General features: G+C 39.2%; 1 protein-coding gene across 1 annotated transcript in view; it reads right to left on the bottom strand.

The window, feature by feature from the left end:
- Positions 1-18112, bottom strand: part of REEP3 (receptor accessory protein 3) — a 98470-nt gene that overhangs the window by 79943 nt on the left and 415 nt on the right. The gene's annotated exons all lie outside the window — the stretch shown is intronic.

Here is an 18112-nt window from a genome sequence, read left to right as displayed (position 1 = left end):
AGGAAGGGGGGCCGAATATGGCAAACCGAACAGCTAGAGGAGAGAACAGTGTGGCTGTGGCTGTGGGTGGTGACTCTGATTATACTTGTGGCATACTATGCCTTGAATACTCTCCAGAAAGACAAGAGTAAAGAGATGAGGTCTTATGTAAGTTAGACAGGTTAGGGTTAGGATAGGACTCAAGATGGTCATTGTTAAAAAGCTATCTTACTTGCCGCCAGCAGGTGGCAGTGGTTGGGGTGCTGGACTTCCCCATGGCCAACCGCTGTTAAGAGTCCCGGACCGGATGTCTTGAAAATCACGCAAGACGCGTGTACGTTTGCGTGTGCCCAAAATCCCACGAGGATAATGGAGAAGGAATTGTGGAGTGGCCACCACCCGGCATGATGGAAAAATGGAGAAGGGGTTGCTGTATGACCATTCCCTATGGGGGATGCCTTCTTGCTTTCTCCCTCTCTTTCCTCTCTCTCTCTCTCTCTGGCAAGTGCATGTGCCCTCTGGCAAAATAAAAATAAAGAAGAAAAAAAATAAAGAACATCTGGGAGGGTGATTTCTCATCCCACTCCCCCTCCACCTCTCTGTCTCTTTGGTGAGCACATGCATCCTATAGTAAAAAGTAAAAAATAAAGTTGGCTAGAAAATAATATAGAAAGATGAAATTTGCCCTAATTATTCATTTCTTCCACTTTTCTGCCCCTCCATATTTTTACTATATATGATTTTTAAAAAACGAACATGTATAACACATTTAATTTAGTCTTAATACTGTAGATACTTTTAAAAGGCATGACATGATGTTGATAAATTTAACTACAAATAAACATGAAGCTCCACATGGAAAATTTTTACAAATGATCTTTTTAAGGCAGCACAAATATGTACTGATGTAAATGTGCTGTGTAGCCACCTCACAACCCGATAGTTTGCTGTTCGCTACTTTGTTCTCAAGCTGGCTGGGAATATGAAATGCATTTTCAAGTTGTATTTCATGAGTTACTTTAGAGAATGCTGTAATAAAATCCAGACATTCCATCCACTACATTCCTTTCTTCTAATACTTCTGTAATCCAATCTAAAAAGACCAAGTTTGTCTGGGAAGATCACTTCTTTATAGACCGCTACTGTTGCTTATTGCTAAGTTTCAGATATTTTTTAGGTTATCAACTTATCTTGTTTAATATTATCAAATTGCTGAAAACCAAAACCAAACAAAAGGTATTTTGCCATTTTTGTTTCCTTATTTTAAAATGGTAACAAAATTCAGCAGCTCTATTTTGTAAGCTTCCCAACATTAACCCCCTCTCCACCCCGTGGGGGATGGTCACACCAGAATCCTCTCTCCTCCATTTCTTCCTCCTTTTAAGAATTTGAGCATTTATGCCCACATGAGCTGGCAGTCTGTGACTTGAACTGTGTGGCCAGTCACATGGGATCCCACTGCTTTAACCGCGATGCCACCAGTTAGGTCAAACATCATAAGGTTTTTTGGTTTTGTTTTGTTTTGAATCAAATATCCTCTAGTGAGATGTTTTTTTTTTTCTCTCTTTTTTTAAGTTTTTTTTTTTTTTTGCCAAAGGAATGTGTGCTCACCAGAAAGTGACAGAGACAGTGAATGCATGACACTGAGAGGGAAAGTAAGAAATCATTGGGGGTGGGGGGGTGGCCACCCTGTAATCCCTTCTCCTCTTCTTAGGATTTTGAGCATGCACGCACACGTGCCCAACATGCTTTTCAAGGTACCAGGTCAGGGACGGAAACCACAGTTGGCCATGTGGGAGTTCAGTGCTTTAATCACCACACTACCTGCTGGTCCGTGAAATGTTTTTCAAACCTGGTTGCACATTCCAGTCAGCTGGGGAACTTTTGAAAATAAAGACTCCTAGGCCTCATCCAGATCAAGTAAATCAGAATGGGGTCTGGGACAAGTGCTTTTAAAACCTTTCAATGGGGCTGACAGATGGTGTGGTGGTTAAGGGTGCTGGACTCCCACGCAGCTGACCATGGTTTGAGTCCCAGATCTGGCAGCTTGCTTTCTCACTTTCTCTCTCTCACACTGTCCCTCTCTGGTCAAATTTAAACAAATAAATAAGTAAATAATGTTAAATAAAATCATTCTTAAAGAAAAAAGGTGGCAATCCTATGTTGCTATTTGTTAAAAAAAAATATTTAATAGTATAGTATTTTGTAAGTTCTAATTCTTTTATTCATTTTTTAAGTATATATTTTTTAGAATTATTGTATTTAACTTTATTTACTTATTTACTTTAATTTGACCAGAGAGGAACACACACACACAGAGAGAGAGAGAGAGAGAGAGAGAGAGAGAGAGAGAGAGAGAGGAAGTGAGTAAGCAAGTCACCAGGTCCAGGACTTGAACCGTGGTTGGCCATGTGGGAGTGTCCAGTGCCTTAACTAGTATGCCACCTGCTGGCCCTGTGAGTTCTAATTCTAAATGAAGACTCCAAATCATCTCTATGAAAAATGGATAGTCTTAATTTAGCATGTGCTCAGTAGCAATGAAACTACTGTCAAGATTCTTAAGAGGTTAAAGTTATTACTCTGTTAACCATATTTCTCAAATAATAGCATAAACTTTCAACATTTAAAAAGCTACAGAACTGCTTTTCTAGCTCAAAACTGTAATCTTAAATTACCCTATTATACAAGTCTATTTTATTTTTAAAGACAGCGTTTTCTGCAGCATGTGCCACCACCCCTGGCTCTATTTTAAGACAGGGCCTCGCTATGTTGCCCAAGTCAGCCCTGAGCTGACAATTCTCCTGCCTCACCCTTGTGGGAGTCACTGAGATTACAATGTGTGCCAAGCCTGGCTTTTAGGGGACTGAGCCCAGGCCTCTCATGTAGTTAGTTGGTCCCCACCTGTGTGGAGCATGACATCTTAACAGTGTGTACCGCCATGACTGGGCCTCAAAATTCCTTCTTGAAATAAGGTGAGAAAATCTTATCTTGGAGACCAGCAGGTAGTGTGGTGGTTAAGATGCTGGATACAGGGACCAGCAGGTGGCGTGGTGGTTAAGGCGCTGGACACTCCCACATGGCTGACTGCAGTTCAATACCGGACCTGATGGCTTCCTCACTTTCCCTCTCTCTCTTTCTGTGTATCTCTCCCTCTGGTTAAATTAAAATAAATGAATGAATAAATAAAATTAAATAAATAATTATTTTTAAAAAGATGCTGGACACTCCCATATGGCCAGCCATGGTTCAAGTCCCAGACTTGGTGGCTTACCCACTCACTTTCTCTCTCTCTCTCTCTGTGTCTCTCTAGTCAAAGTAAAATAAATGAATGAATAAATAAAATTAAATAGATAATTATTAGAAAAAAGAAAATCTTATCTGTTTATTAGAAAGTTTTAGCATTGTTTTTAAGGATTAAATGTTACCAAAATGTAAGACTCTGATAAACCCATAGAAAACCAAGAATCTGGCTAGAGTAAAGTCACTGCTTTCAGGGCCTATTTGTGGGCTATCTATCATCCTTCACACTAAGAAATGTTATTTAAACTAAAGTTTGCAATCTTGGTATTTCTGGGCAACTGTTGGAGTACAGGAGTATAGGTAACTTCTCAAGTTAAACCTGGTAAATTTATTTACCTTGCATTCTCAAAGTAGGAATATTTATGGACATTTCTGAAAATCTTACCAATTAAATGTCTCATCATCATGTTCCTGGGGTGCTGTGAGGTCCTGAATGTCCTCCACTGACCACATGAGCACAGCACATCTGATGACAAGGGAGTACAGGGACAGTTTAACAGGCCAAATACATCCTGGTCATCAGTGGGTGACAGATGTCTTAGCCAGATCACCCCCAAAACAATGCTGACCACATAGAAAACACAACTCTCCATTTAGTGTTTTCCATTTTCCTCCTCCTCTATATAATTCCTTATGCTCAGTGTGTATGTGTAAGCAATCACAGCTGCACCTCAGTATAAATTGTTAGTATCAGACATTATCTCCCACTTAGTAATTTCAGACCTATGAGGAATTATTCTGAAAGAGATAATCTGAAAAGTTAAATTATTCTTATGTAGGCATTAGGGAGTTTCAAGCAATGGAGCATTTCTGACCGGCTGAACTATCAAGATAGAAAAGCAATATCCTTAACACAAAGCAGAAGCGGTTGAGTGATGAATATTATTTTACAATTCAATATCAACACTATCTCTTAGCTCTGTTTTAATCTGGAAGGAGCTATAGTGAAGGCACATTAATTTACACATTTTTTAGACACTGAGTTACTTTTTATAGCAATAGCCCATATATCAAATGGATAGACAAGAAAACAACTGTCATCTGAAAAAAAAAAGTGGAAAAGAAAAAAAGGGGAAAACTTTGAAGTGGCTATCTATGAACATACTTCCACAGCTTCAAAAATCCCTTGGATAAATAAGAAATTGGACATTCATTATTGGACTCAGACCAGCTTTGAGAAAGGAAAGGATAGGAGACAGCCTGCCTGGCGATTTCACAGAGGTTCTGGCCTTCTGTTCACATACTCATCATGACAGGTGCAGCCCCTTCCCTCCTCCATCTGTGGCCTGGCTCAGCACTAAAACTGGCCTCTTCACCAGCAAGAGGCATATGGGCTGGGACAGGATCAGCATCTCCTTTCTTTTGGTATCTGCTCCCTGCTTTCCTTAGCTTGTGCCTTTAGTTACTATAGATACATGGGTCCTGGACTCACAGTGAGCGTTCAACCTATTTTTAATGTAATAGCTGCTATCTATCTATATACATACATATATATGTGTGTATATATGTGTGTGTGTGTGTGTATAATATACGACAAATACTTCTAAGTTATGAAGCATTAAAAAAAAAAAGAACTGTGAATCTCTCAAGCAATGTAAAAATACTACCAATATCACTGGTCCAGATCCCTTTCCTCTACCAGCCACTCAGAGCTAACCCCATCCTAAACTTGTGCTTATCATTTTTTTTTTTGAAAACCAGATTAATTCATATACATACAAATATCTCACTGAACTATATGTTGTTTAGTTTTACCTGTGCTGCTGAGAGCTTTTTTTTTTTTGCCATAGAATGTGTACACTTGCCAGAGAGACAGAGACATAGAGAGAAGGAAAATGAGAAATCACACGCAGCGTGGATGGCCATGCCACAATCCTTTCTCCTTCATCCTCCTCTTGGGATTTGGGGGGCACATCCACACCTGGTGTGCTTTTCAAGCCACTGGTTCTGGGACCCGAATCGTGGAGTTGGCCACATGAGATCTACTGCCTAAACCAATATGCTACCTGTTGGTCCTACTGAGGACTTTAAAACTGGACCACATAGTATACAATCCTATGTGTCTTGCTTTTTTAAAAAACACACTATAATTTCCCTAACATTCGTTCATTTTAATGCCTGTAAGTGGTACGTCGTTCATTTTTACTGTTATATAATAGTCCATTGTATAAATCTAGCCAGTCCTCACTTAACGACCTCCTGTTTAACAACACTCAGATTTACCAGACCTGTTCTCCAGTGTGAAGAGTTCCCTTTCTCAGTCTTTGAGTCTCAGGAATCCCCTTTCTCAGTCTCTGTCTCATTCCCACAGTCAGTCAGTATTCACCATATAAAGCGTTTGCAATCACGCAAGACTACGTATTTTGTTTATAAATTTTTACTTCCATGGTAGAATTCAGAATAAATAAAAACAATTACATTGTATTTATATTGTATTGTGTGTCTTGTTGCTTTTTAGCACTTCCCTAATGTATGCTTTTCATGTGGATAAAATGATTGATATGTCATTCTAGCATGGTGCCACGTGTTATCTATTGAAAAACACATACACTAATGGTGCCATGACACGCCATGCGACATGCACCCTACAGCTCTTCATTTATGTACCAATTCACTTAACGACCTAGTCACAGAAAAGGAACTTGGTTAAGTGAATACCTGTATATCAACATTTATTACCCACTTTCCCTCCTTGTAAATTAGTATTCTTGGTAGATTTTTGCCTTCAGAACTTTCCTATAAATATTCTTGCAAATGTGTCTTGATGTATGTGCCAAGTTTGTATTATGATACTCAGCAAGTTGTGGAATTACTGGGTTATAGGGTATGTGAATGATTAACACTATAAGTTAGGGCCAAATTGTTTTCCAAAGGCGTTCTAGCATCATACTCTCCTACTGGCATCGTAAGAAGATCCTGTTGCTCTACACATCCTTGCCAACACTTGGTATTTTCAGATTTTTTAACTTTTGCAATCTAGTAGGTGTGAAATGGAATTTCAATGTGGTTTTAATTTACATTTTCCTGAAAACTAATGAGTTTTATCTATCTTTTATATGTCTACTTGCTATTGGTTTCCTGTTCTATGAAATGCCAATTCATTTGACCATTTTTCTTTTAGATGATCCTTTTTTTAAAACATTGATTTTAAAGAAGTTTTTATATTTTCTGACTACTGTATTTGGTTAGTCATATAAATTACTACACTATTTGTAGTTTTTACTCCTATTAGGTCCCAGTTTTAGTGCTGGCTCCTCCCATCACATCGTCTTCCCTGCCCCAAATTAGACAAGAATGGAAAAAAAGAGCTAACTGAGTTTTAATTATTTAAAAAAATCTATATTTTTTAAAAGAATTATGTTATTTAACTTTGTTTACTTATTTTAATTTGAACAGAGAGTGACAGAGGAAAAGAGAGAGGGAAAGTGAGAAAGCAAGCCACCAGGTCAGGACTTGAACTGTGGTAGACCATGTGGGAGTCCAGTACCTTTAACCACCACCAAGCCACCTGCCAGCCCCTAAAAATTCTGTATCTTTAAAAGGGTATTTAAAATAATTAAATAATTTTCACACAGATTGTTAAAGGTAGAATCATTGTCTGGGGACCAGGTGGTAGCACAGCAGTAATGCCACTGGACCTGGAAAGGTCGTGGGTTTGCATCTGTGGACCCCATGAGCATGCTGGATGCTCACGCATACCCATGATCCAGATGGCTGAGACAGGAGTAGATTGTGGCCTGGTTATAGTGTAGGGGGTGCCCGTCTCTCTGTCTTTCTTTCTGTCTCCCTCTCTGTTGGGAGGAAAAAAAAGAAATTTAAAAAAATATTGTCAAGAACGACGAATGGGGCTGTCAGGTGGCGTGGTGATAAAGGCCCTGGACTCCCACTTGGCTGACCACAGTTCAAGTCCTGGACCTGTGGCTTGCTTTCTTAATTTCTCTCTCACTTTCTCTGACCAAATTAAATAATAGTAATAATAATAATACTATAATAATAAAAAATAGACATGTAGTAGAAATCGACATTCTGGGGCCAGCAGGTGGTGTGGTGGTTAAAGCATTGAACTCCTACATGGCTGACCCCAGTTTGAGCCCTAGACCCAGTGGCCTTAAAATCACACCGGGCACTTGTGCATGTGTACCCAAAGTCCTGAGAGGAGAATGGAAGAGAAGGTTTTGTGGCATGTTCGTCCTCCGTGGAGGTGATCTGTCATTTTCTTTCTTGCCAGGACACATGACCATGTAAAAAATTTAATTAAAAAAATTTTTTTAAGGTTGTTTAAAGTTTACACATGTCTGGGCTGGCTCCATAGCCTAGTGGTTAAGGGAGCTATATCCCACACTGTTGACAACAGTTGGAATCCTGGCCTCATGGATCAAGCAACTTCTCAAGTATGTGTGGGTACATGCCCCAAATCCAGACAGGATGAAGAAATGGAGGACAGGCACAACATGATCACGGCACCTTGGGGACTGCTTTCTCCCTCTTTCTCGTTCTCTCTGACAAGTACACACAGCCCCCGGCAATTTGAAAAACAAAAGAAAGAAAGAAAAAAGACTTATATCCTTCCAAGGCCTTTTTATATAGACCTAGAAGTATATCATCTGTATTTTTTTGGAGAGGTTTTTGCTATATAGGGTGTGTGTACTCACCGGAAAGACAAAGAGACAGAAAACAAGAAATCACCCCCTGGGGGGATGGCCATGCAATCCCTTCTCCTCCATTCTCCTCTTAGGATCTTGGGCACTCATGTACATGTGCCAGGTTTGAGTTTAAGCTGCAGGGTCCAGGACTTGAACCGCAGCTGACTACATGGTAGTCCAGCAACACAGACATTATGCCAACTGCTGGTCCCAAACCTAGAAGTATATCTTTGAATAGTCTTTTTTTTTTTCATATCCATTAAACACCATTTTGTTTCTATTTGCAAAATTAATTTGGGTATACAAAATAAAAATGGAAAGTTTCCACATTTTGGAAAATCAGAGGAAAAAAACCCTAAAGTTGGTGAAAATTAATGATTAAGAATATAATACAAATAGGGGCCACCCACTGGGGGATTATTTCTTGCTTTCTGTCTCTCTGTCTTTCCGGTAAGCACACGCATCCTATAGCAAAAACCTCTCTAAAAAAAATAAAATAAAATAAAGAGAATACAATGCAAATAAACAAATATGAAACAAACACATTGGATATTTGCTTAGTAACAGTGCAATTGGTCAGGGCCCTGAACAGAAAACAAAGACCACAGACACAAAGCAATCAAGAACTGATCAGGGGAGCAATGATATGCACAAGGCAAATATCCCCAACTTTGTTCTCTTTATCACTGTATCTATACTTTATATCAACGTTCAAGACTAACAACTGCTTCTTGTTTCTGCGGGGCCTCTCCAAGGTTAAACAAAGAAGAGGGTCAGTGTACCCACTTCACAGTTTCAGGGAAAGTGCATTTCAAATTTTGGAAGCCCTAAAGGTTGATGATTAAAGGTTGATGACTGATGGTATGGTGGTTAAGGCACTGGATTCCCACATAGCCAACCACAACTCAAGTCCCAGACTCGATAGCTTTAAAATGGCGCCAGGCACATGTGTACGTACACCCAAAATCCTGAGAGGACAATGAAGGAGAAGGGGTTGTGGCACCGCCATTTCCCCTGGGTAGGTGGTTTCTCATTTTCCCTTTCTCTGGTGAGGGTATACTCTCTGTAACAAAAACTGGGCCACCAGGTGGGTGGTGGTTAGGGTGCTGGACATCCACACAAGGCCAACCATGGTTCAAGTCCTAGACCTGCTGGCTTGGTTTCTCACTTTCCTTCTCTCTATATGTCTGTCTTTCTCTGGTCAAATTAAGATAAATATAACAAAAACCTTAAAAAAAAAAAAAGTCTGATGACATAGAAGTGTCACATTAGCAAAATCTTTAATATATCATTTATTCACTACTTTATACATACATGCTATTTTTAAACTCTAAACAATGCCATTCATTAATCACTGCAGACTTTCAGGTAACATAAGGTTAATATATTCATTTATATAAATATCTAAGTAATGTTATTAAATACAAAATACTTGAGAGCTTCTCAAAAAAATCAATCTGTATGCAATTCTCCATAGGAAGTATACAAACAGTATGTCAAGATTTTTAACTAGGGTTCTATCCTGACTTTCAAGCTTCCAGTGATAGAAAATACACTGTTGTCACGAAATTGTCAGTCTCAATGTTGAACAATTATTTCTTCTCCATTTTTTTTTTGCAGGATTCTGGGCATGCATGCACATTTGCAGTGTTTTTCCAAGCCATCTGGGCTGAGTTGGGATGTGAACCATGAGGCCAGTCATGTGGGAATCTGACTCCCTTAACCTCTAAGCCACTAGGCCAGCCCAGCAGCTATTTTTTGTCTCTTTTTTCCTTTCTTAAAATTTTGCTATAGGGTATTGTGTTTACTGGAAACAGATAGATTACAGGGTAGTGTCACTCTCTAGGAGAGCTGGCCATGCTGCAATCCCTTCTCTTCCATTCTCCTCTTTGATTTAGGACACACATGTACATGCACTAGGCATGTTTTTAATTATTAAAAATTATTTTACTCAATATTATTACTATTATTTTAATCTTGGGGGGGAGAGAGAGAGAGGGTGAGAAAGTAAGTCACAAGACCCAGGACTTGAACCACAGTTAGCCACGTGGGAGTCCAGCACCTCAATCACCACACCACCTGCTTGCCCCATGGCATGGTTTTTAAACTGATAGGTCGAGACTTAAATTGCAGAGTTGACCTTGTAGGATTCTGCTGCCTTAACCAGCATACCACCAGCTCATCCCCTTGCAGCGATTTTGTTAAGACATTTTTTTTTCCTCTTTTTCTATTGCAATCCCTAAAACTATTCCTTGGCATATGTTAATTCCCCTTATAATAGGCAAATGACATTGTTATGGGTTAAGTCATGTCTCCCAAAAAAACGTTATTTTGGAGACCTAATCTTCACTACCTCAGAATGTGACCTTATTTGGGAATAAGAAAATGCGTGAAAGGAGCAGTTAATGCAAGTGTATAATCAATGACAATAACGAGTGACTTTCCAGAGAAGTGAGATACCAAGAGACTAACCAGGATTCAAGGCCAAGCCCTGACAGCACGAAAAAACAAGCTGGGTATGCATGTCGGAATGTACCCAGCATCCTGATGCGATGGAGAACTGAAGGAAGGGGGTTTGTGGCATGACCAGGCTCTGTTGGGGGATTTCTCTCTCTCTCTCATGTGCCCTTCTGGCAAAACAAAACAAAACAAAAAACCATGTTCTGCTAATAGAGAATCACCAGTAATCTTTTCCCATCTGATGATATATCACTTATTAGGTTGTTGAGAAAGTCACGATGTACCTTTTTATGAAAAAATGCATAATGACTTTCTCGATAATTCAGTATTTGAGCAGTTTAATCTATGCTGAAAGAGAATATAAAAATCTCCACCCTCAAAGGGTCCAAAATTCAGTAGAAAAGTAAATGTCTAATCTATCAGCAGTAACAAAAAGTGGACAAAAGCCAACTGTTTCTGAAACAATTGGCTAATAAAGGAATCTTGTTGGAAGTGCTGGCCTAGGCAATGAAAACAAGACCCAATAGTTTAGGATGTAATTTCTGTGTTTACAGAGAAAGTCAGAAAGATGACCTTTGGTAGGGCTTTCACAATGTATATTTTAAGATGTCAAGTTTTGAAATTTTCTTGAAAATATCATTGCTTCTATTTACCTTATTTTTCACCACTAATAGCAATTTAAGTGTCCTATTCTTAGACACAAATTGTGAACATTTAAGTTACTCACATATATATTTCATCAAAAGTAGTAAATAAAGATAAAATCTAAGTTAACTTGGGGCCTGCAGGTGGCATGGTGTTTAAGGCACTGGATTCCCACATAGCCAACTGTGGTTGGAGTCCTGGACCAGGCGGTTTGTTTTCTTACTTTCTCTATCTTTCTGTATCTCTTTCTCTGGTGAGCACATGTGCCCTTATAGCAAAAAAAAAAAAAAAAAAAAAAAAGGAAAAAAAACCTAAATAAAAAATTATTTTAGGAAAGTCTAAATTAACTTAATTGAAAGAAGGTATTCTAGCTATCACTGAGATTTTATTAATCAATTAAAATAGTTAAAGCACATGTAAAGGAAGAAACATATCATATGTATTGTGACTATCCTCAAACTTCCACAAGGGTTTACAAATCAATCTGAATGCTTTTCATTAATCCAATCATAATCTCAACAAAGACATAATGTCACTCTCTCTTGTTATACCAAAGATGAACGTAAGAATGAAATTCATATTATTCTGTTTTCTTTCATATATTTGTTAAGGTATACAATCCTACTTCTCTATTTACCTCAGGATAACTTGGGTAGGTTTCCAAGGCTTAAACATTATGTTTTTAGTAACAACACAAATGCAGTCTTTTCTCTTTGGCTATCCAGAATAAGTAACCCTGGGAAGAGGCTCTTCAGTAAAAAAGAGTTTTTACTCAACACTGAGATCCTTCCTGTCTCTCTTTCCAAATGATTCATTCACTGTAGCTTTAGTAAGGAAAAACAAAAACAAAAAACAAAAAAAAAAGGACAAGTATTAGAGATGGGAAAAAATAAGGCAGTCCCTGAATTAATGATGCGTTATATTTATTGTAAATAATTCTGTTATTTTACAGTTCACATTCATTATTTTCATTTTCTTACTGTGGAAAGTACACATTTATTGAGCTTATTTATGTGCAACCAACAAATTTAGAGGAAATATCTGACTCTTGGAGATTATTTTGTAGTTGGAGAAGACAGACAGACAATAAACAGATGAGAGAAGTAAACTTTATGGCATGAGCAGAAGTACCAAATGCTATGGACGACAGAACTGGGAGGGAATGCAAGAGGGCTGGGGGTCAAGGAAGGCCCCACTTCAGACGGTCACACCTGAGGGAGGTGAGGGGAATGTGATATTAATATATAAAATGTATAATATAATAGAACATTTATAAGGTAATAATAAAGCACACTGTCTTTGTAGACCATGGTAAAGACTCTGCTTTACTGAGTGGGAAAAGAAGTGACCTGAGGATGACTTAGGAGTAGAGGAACAATATGATTTGAATTGGGTTTCAACATGATCATGTTGGCTGCTGTGTTAAGAAAAAACTAGGGGATGAGTGTAGAAGCAGGATGTTACGCTACTGTAAAAGGAACTTGAGAGATGATGCTAGTTTGGACTATAGTAAATGTAAAAGGTGATGAGCACTGGATTTAAAAAAAAAAAAAAAAGAAAGTGAAGTCAAGCAAGATTTGCTGTAGGGTTCAATGGAGGAAAAGAGAGAGTGTAATCAGGATGACATGATTGCAAGGATTTTGGCCTGAGCTGCTGGAAGGACGGAGCTGTCATTAACAGAGCTAGGTTAGGCTGCTGGGAGGAGCCCAATTGGGAAGGAAATTCAGAAGCTCAGTTTTGGATATTTTAAGACGACTTTCAGATGATTCCAAGCAGAGCGAAGTAGGCAGCTGAAAATATGATCATGAAATTCAGCAGAGAGGTCTGGGTTTGAGGTACAGATTAATGGGAATGAGCAAAGGAGTATAAATGAAGATTGGAAAAGGACTTAGAACTGAGACCCTGGACTTACCAACTTTGAGAAGTCAAGGAAAGTGGAGGAATGTGCAAGGGAGACTGAGAAGGATGTGGCAAATCACTTAAGATATTGAAAAAAAAAAAAGCAAGTTTCTAAGGAAACCAAGTGAAGAAAGTATTTCAAGGATAGAGGGAGCAACTGCATCAAAAGCTGCCCACAAGTCAGATGAGGACCAAACAATTCGAACAAGTGTTAACCTAAGAAGGCCAAATTTAGGGACCAGCAGATGGCATGATGGTTAAGATGCTGGACACTCCCACATGGCCGACCGCGGTTTGAGTACCAGACCTGGTGGCTTGCTTTCTCACTTTTCCTCTCTCTCTCTCTGGTCAAATTAAAATAAATGAATGAATAAATAAAAATAAATAAATAATTATTTTTAAAAAAAGTTCTTAATTATAAAAAAAAAAAAAAGAAGGGCAAATTTAGTGAAGACCAAAGAGGCAAAACCTAAGTGGTATGGGTTTAAGAGCATCTGAAGGGAAATGTGGAGAGTGTATACAGACTATTCTTCTGAATCATTTTTGCTTTCAAGAGGGAGAGGGGTCAAATGGTGGTGTAGCAGTAAAACTATGCTTTGCAAGGCTGACCCGTGTCAGAGCATTTCAGATGGGTACGCACATGCCGCCTGTGATTCAGGACTAGTGGGGGATGGTTCAGGGCACTGGGACTCTATTGAGGCTGCTGTCTTTTTCATAGAAGGGATAAATAAGTAAGCTAAAAATAAAAGAGAGAAAGGAGAAAGGAAATGGAGTAAGATGAAAAATGCAATAAGCTGAAAGAGTTTCTTTTACATTTTAAGAGATTTTTTGCTATAAGATGCATGCACTTGATGGACAGACAAGAGTGACCACCTCTCGGGTGGATGACCACACTGCATTGCCTTCTCCTCCATTCTCCTCTCAGGATTTTAAGCACACATGCACATGTGCCTGGTGTAAGTTTTAAGCTACCGGGTCTGGTACTCAAACCATGACCACGGTCAGCTATGTGGGAGTCCTGCAACATAACTACACCATCTGCTGGTCCCATAAAAGTTTCTTTTTTTAAAGATGGAAGAAAAATATGAGGGAGAAAATGCATTTTATTATATTCTAATTACAGTGATCTCATCTAAACACGGAGACTCAAAGAAAAAAAAAATAAGTTAAAAATAGTTTGGGGCCAGTAGGTGGCATCCTGGTTAAGGCCCTGGACTCCCATGTGGCTGATCATGATAGCTTGAAAATCATGCCAGGTGTATGTTTGTACATGTCCAAAATTCCAGGAGGAGAATGGAGAGGGGACTGCAGAGTGGCCATTCACTTTCCCTTTCACTGTTTCTCTCTCTCTCTCCCCAGTGAGCCCATGAGATATATGGCAAAAACTTAAAACAAACAAACAAAAAATCATTAAAAATATTTGGGACCAGCAGTTAGCACAATGGCTATGTCGCTGGACTCCAATGTAGTCAACCGTGGTTCCCGTCCCAGACTCAGTGGCTTAAACTCACACCGGGCGCGTGTACATGCATGCCCAAGATCCCGAGAGGAGAATGGAGGGGAAGGGATTGCAGCATGGCCATCCCCCCTGGGGGGGTGATTTCTAGCTTTCTGTCTCTCTGTCTCTCTCTGTCTTTCTGGCGAGTGCGTGCGACCTATAGCAAAAACCTCTCAAAAATTAAAAAAAAAAAAAAAGTTTAAACATTCAGTTTGCTGAAATTTTAGCCAACTGTATTCTTCCTTGCTCTGAAAACAACTACTAGCACTTACTGAATAAGGGGAACTACAGGCAGCATGGATTTGGACACATTTAATCTTACAGGTAGGTTATGGACAGACACAATAAAGGGCAGAGCTGATTGATGAACTCAGCACTCCGGCTTCAGTCCTGATCTTACTCACAATGCTATAGCATATAAACAAATGAACAAGTGTTAGGGGAGAATGGGATTTCCCTCAACTCCTGAGGGTTATGTTTCAAAAGGCAAGAGGTCTAGGTATCACATATGAAGGTATTATCATTTGAGTAATCTCAGATTACTATCTCTTGTTTTTTATTTAACTTATTTAAAAAATTCATAATAGAGTGTACATGCATGCAAGTAAGAGAAAAAGAGAGAGACACACACCCACCTCACTGGGCTTGGTCATGCCATGCAAGATCCCCTTCCTCCCGTCCTTCAGCCTGCTAGGATCCTGGGCATGTTTGCATCACACTCTCAATGTGTTTTTAGGCCAGCAGGGCTGGGAATTAGCAGTTGCCAATTCCATCCAGCTCTTGAGCCACAGAGACTGGTCTACTATCTCAAAAATTGCTAACTGACCTATTAACCTTGCTTATGAAGTTAAAATAAGTTGACTTTCTACAGAATGTAAATACTAAAAAACACTTGCCTATCATCAGAGTAATGTCAGAACTGGACGAAAGAGATTGGAGAATGACCTTATCTACTTATGTCTACTGAGAAAGAAAAGTGACATCTATGGTCAGCAAACGGCTGCCTCAAGGTTATGCAACTGGTTCATGTAGCTAAAGCCAGTTCTAAATTCCAAGTCTCCCAACAACAGTGAGGTGATAATTCTTCCTACACCATTTTACTTCATTCCTCCATTGTAAAAAAAAATTATGTATGAATCCTCAGAAAGTTCATGGAAGTGCTTACAAGGGAAAGCGATGCATGAATTTTAAAATTTGTTTGCAGCAAAATAAAACTCATACTTTCATTCCTTTTTTCCCATGAACTCTTTGAAATAACCTCATATTTATAAGGTCTTAAGTGCATACTAGATGCCAGGCATCACACGTTGGCATGTTTTAAAATAACTGTTAAATAGTATTCTTTAGTAAATATAATCTTTTTAAGATTTATTTAATTTTTAAAAATTTATTACTATTACTATTATTTTCCAGTTTGATCAGAGAGAGAGAAAAGGCGAGAAAGGAAGCCACCAGATCCAGGACTCAAACCATGGTTGGCCATGTGGGAGCCCAGCACCTTTAACCACCATGCCACCTGCTGGCCCCTATCATAATCATTTTAAGACAAGGAGGCTAAAGATCAGACGGGTTTACTATGCTGCCCAAGACCACACAGCAAATCAGATTGCAAAACTCATTTGCTCTTTCCCCTAATGTTATACCACAGGATCTGCAGAGAAAGTGTTTATACAAACAAGGAACTCTGGTATGGAGGTTCCCTGTGTCTTGCTCTTGTCACTAGAGGTTCTTGCTCATAGAACTGACGGATCATGTTTAGGATGACCTGGTTGCTTCCCTGGGTTATAGAGAATGTAAATAAATTCTATTTCCTGTGGTGAACAGGGTTTCCAAGTTTGTGTAGATCCTGAGATTGCTCTTTTGTGATTAGAGACAGAAAAACTGAAGCGCACAAGGGAAAAAAATATAATGACGCTTGCTATAATATTCTCTGACATGTGTGTTTTGTAATGTGCTAATAGTTCAATGGCTCATGAAATACTTTTCCGGACACTTGATAAATGTGTTTCTTTCCATAACCTGTTCTTTCTCACAATTTTGTTCCCTTTCTTTTGGCTCAGACCTTAAATTCTGAAAGCTCTAGAACTGCAGGTTCTGATTTCCTCTCTCTAGTTAGAGAGCTTCCTACATGGTCTTCCTGTCTCCAAGGTTTGTCCACTGTCAACCACTTCACACCAGGGCAGAGAACCTTCCAAAGGAAAAATATTGCTACCCTCAATCTATGTCTTCTTCCTTGAAAACAGGCTCCAGCGTCCTCTGCAGCTTTCTTTCTCCCCCAGCTCTCATGCCCACTGTAACTAATCTGGGCTTTCCCTCCTCCAGGCTTTGGCTCACAATGGTCCCTATATCTGGAATCCTTTCCTTTTTCAGCCCAGGCTGTCTAGATTCAGTCCATCCTTTAAGATCTATTTCAAATGTTATCTCCCTTGCCTTTTCTGATTCTCCAACCATATATAATCCCTTCCTTGTCTAACACAGGGTGTTACGTTAGGTGTGACTCTTAGAAGACTTGACATTCTGACCCGAACGGCACATATCTGTGTCTGAACTGCCAGTTCCAGTAAGATCAACTATGTGTCACTGACCTTTGTGTTATAAATAGCACCTAGAACAATCATATTCTTAGTCAATGATCAACAACAAAAATCTGATCTGAGGAATGGAAACTAAATCAAAGCACTTCACAATTTTCTATCAGTTGAACTGGTAGAATTGACCACAAAGGAATGAGACAGTTGATTTTCTGATTTCTGCATTCACACACAACAGCTGATAGACATCTACTAGGTCAAGAAAAGTATGCCTGGATTATGTAAATGAGACTCTACAAGAGGCCTGGAGGAGGCTAAAAAACAATCTTAAGGTATCTGTGGTATCCTTTTGCTTATTTCTTGATTGTTAGTTTTGTACCAAAGAACACAGGAAGCTCTGTGGCTTTAAAACTATATAAAATCGTTTTGACGTTTAATCAAATCACAAATTTTGAATGTTATATTGCCAATCAGGGTAAATATGGCTAGTAGGCGATTCACTTCCAAACAAAATACCCCTCCCCCAAGGAAAAAAGCACAATAAAAAAAAAATCGCATGTCAATTTTTTTCCCCACCCCAAATTCTAAAGCTAGGCAGAGAAGCCTGCTGCCTCACATAAAGGTATTGAGAAAACATTACTCCTACACAGATCATGAATAATGAATCGACGGGGCTGTGACTACGTCATTGTTGTTTACTTGATAACTTTTTTTTTTTTTTTAACGTGGAGAGGGGTAAGGTGGGGAGGAAGGAAAAAAATCAGTATATATTGCCTTCAAATATGTACTTTCACCAAATAAACACCACAACTCCATAAATATTTTCCCTAAGGATTTGTAGGCACTTGTTGGTAACAACACAATGAAATGAACAGATAATTTGCACCAAGGAAACAGGCACCTGCAGCCTCTCAATCACTGAGTAAATATTTCCAGCAAGGCAGGGCTAAATTCGGGTATCTGGACGAGCAGGTAGTGTCACCTTTCAGTAACACACTGCTTTCTGGGTGAGCTGTAAATCTTGGGACAAATGGGACCCTTCCCAGGGATCCCGAGCCGAGAGCGGTTTCGGGATTTTGGGCAAATCTCTCCTCCTACCACACGTGACCGCATGGCAATCGGCCGCCGAGAGACACGGCAACACATCGGCCGAAGGA

The sequence above is a fragment of the Tupaia chinensis genome, unplaced genomic scaffold, assembly GCF_000334495.1.
Source record: "Tupaia chinensis unplaced genomic scaffold, TupChi_1.0 Scaffold000399_1, whole genome shotgun sequence".
Taxonomy (NCBI): domain Eukaryota; kingdom Metazoa; phylum Chordata; class Mammalia; order Scandentia; family Tupaiidae; genus Tupaia; species Tupaia belangeri.
Note: the sequence above shows the minus strand (reverse complement) of the source record. Positions and strands in the feature narration are given on the sequence as shown.